The sequence below is a fragment of the Oratosquilla oratoria genome, chromosome 3 (genome assembly GCF_046742065.1).
Source record: "Oratosquilla oratoria isolate Oo_2021 chromosome 3, ASM4674206v1, whole genome shotgun sequence".
In the NCBI taxonomy this organism is placed as follows: domain Eukaryota; kingdom Metazoa; phylum Arthropoda; class Malacostraca; order Stomatopoda; family Squillidae; genus Oratosquilla; species Oratosquilla oratoria.
The window spans coordinates 64,707,748-64,710,247 of record NC_134779.1 but is presented as its reverse complement, the minus strand read 5'-3'; positions in this window follow the sequence as shown (position 1 = coordinate 64,710,247).

The window sequence follows — 2,500 nt, the reverse complement described above, 5'->3', positions numbered from 1 at the left end:
AGGCTCAAGTCCTCACTAACTCCTGTCTCCTCCTCCTCCTCCTCTTCCTCCTCCTCCCCCTCCACTCCTCCTCTTCCTCCTCCTCTCCAATCCTCCTCCTCCACCTCCTCCCCTCCACTCCTCCTCCTCCTCCTCTTCCCCCTCCACTCTTCCTCCTCCTCTCCACTCCTCCTCCTCCACCTCCTCCCCTCCACTCCTCCTCCTCCTCCTTCATCGTCCACTTCCCCCTCTCAGGCTCGCAGCCAACGGGGCTTTGATCTTGATAAGGAGGAAGGGGAGAAGAAGGGGAGAAGAAGGGGAGGAAGGGAGGGGGTGGTAGAAGGGGAGGAAGGGGAGGAGCGTAGGAGGGATATCTTCCTCTGGGGCCCATCTGTTTAACTTCTGGGGAACGGGGGAAGGGAGAGGAGGGGGAGTGGAAGAGAAGGGAGGGAAGGCGATAGGACGGGAGGGGAGGGAAGAGGAGGGAAGGGGAGGGGAGAGAAGGGAAGGGAGCCCAAAAGGGGAAGGAGAAGGTAAGGAGACAGAGTAGGGAGTGGGGAGAGAAGGAAAAGGGAGGGGGAAGAGGAGGGAGAAGGGAAGGAAGAAGGAGAGGTAGAAAAGACGGGGGGGAAGGAGTGGATAAGGTTGAGGAGGAGGGTGAGGAGGAGGGTGATGAGGAGGAGGGTGAGGAGGAGGGTGAGGAGGAGGGTGATGAGGAGGAGGGTGAGGAGGAGGGTGAGGAGGAGGAGGGTGAAGAGGAGGAGGGTGAGGAGGAGGAGGGTGAGGAGGAGGAGGGTGAGGAGGAGGGTGAGGAGGAGGAGGGTGAGGAGGAGGAGGAGGAGGAGGAGGAGGAGGAGGAGGGTGAGGAGGAGGAGGAGGAGGAGGAGGAGGAGGGTGAGGAGGAGGAGGAGGGTGAGGAGGAGGAGGAGGAGGGTGAGGAGGAGGAGGAGGAGGGTGAGGAGGAGGAGGAGGAGGAGGAGGGTGAGGAGGAGGAGGAGGGTGAGGAGGAGGAGGAGGAGGGTGAGGAGGAGGAGGAGGGTGAGGAGGAGGAGGAGGGTGAGGAGGAGGGTGAGGAGGAGGAGGAGGGTGAGGAGGAGGAGGGTGAGGAGGAGGGTGAGGAGGAGGGTGAAGGGAATCAGAAAGAAAAAGTTGAAGTGAGAGGTTCAAGAAGAAAGAGGGGAGACATGAGAAGGTCGAGCTGCGGGCTCGGGAAGGGAGAGAGGAAAGAGAGGAAGAAGAGGAGGAGGTTGGGGCGAGAAGATAAGATTTACTCTTTTTGTACTCTTTGATTAATGTGACGCCGGTAGGCGTGGTGGCCTAGTGGCTAACGAGCCGAAATGCCATTCTTGTGGTCTTGAGTTGATCTGCTCGAATTTTGTTATCTGGTTTGTTTCGCTTGCCCATGTGGGCGTTTATTTATTTATTTATTTATCTATTCCCCCTTACAAGGCGAAAGAGTCCCTTGGTATATACACTGGTAAATATTTGATATATTCATCTATGTATTTATCTGCTTATTCATCTGCTTATTTTATTTATCTATTTATTTTTATCTATATCATATATTCATGTATTCACGTTTTACCATTGTAAGTCAATGTAACCATTGTAATCAATCTCAGGCTATTCTCACTGCTCACACAAACTCACACCTTCCAAGAAAGTTATCATAGCCTAAGCAAAATTAAATAGATGAATAAATATATAAATAAAATAAAGAATTAATAACCTGGTAACGCCACTGTCGCTGTCGACTTCCTCAGATCACGCCTCCCACATGTCCACCTTCAGGAATTTACTTTAAACTCGCTTAAAGACCAACAGCAGAAGGATGGGCCTTCGAAGTAAAGACAACCATCCAAAGGAGGACCTTCAGGGCATAGAGTCACACCTCTGACTCCAGAGCCCCTGAGCAACATTCCCTTGGAGTGCAAGTCAAATCGGCAGATCTGTAGCAAGGTCACGCCTTAAAGAATTCGTTTTCCTTAATGTACGCGCACCATTAATTTCCTGTATCAATTATTTGAAACTAGTAGTTGTGTAAGTATATCTTGAATAACAGTTTTATATTTCTCATAGCAATATGTAAATATGTATGAGTGTTAATACTAATTTTCTACATAGTAACAATAGTAGTTTGTGAACTGATTTGTGTATGAGATATGCACTTTCTTGTGTACAGCCGTTAAGACAGCGGCCTGATTCACCTACAGTCTCATCGTAATTCGAATGATCAAGTCCAATGAAAATTAAAGTTCCATTCCATCCTTCTCTCACGGATGATTTCCTTTACTATTGTGACTACAGATCCTCGGGGCGAGAAGAATGATATGCCTCAATTATGTTCATGTCCACGGAGACCTAGAACATAACATAAAGAAGAGGCTTACGCCCTTCACGGTCCGAGCTTAACTCAAAACGAGTAAAAGTGGCGGGGATGCCCCTCTGTTTCTGAACGCCTCATATCCTTCGGTCCACAGACCACTTCAACAGCCTCAGGAGCTTTTACCTTTGCCTAAGA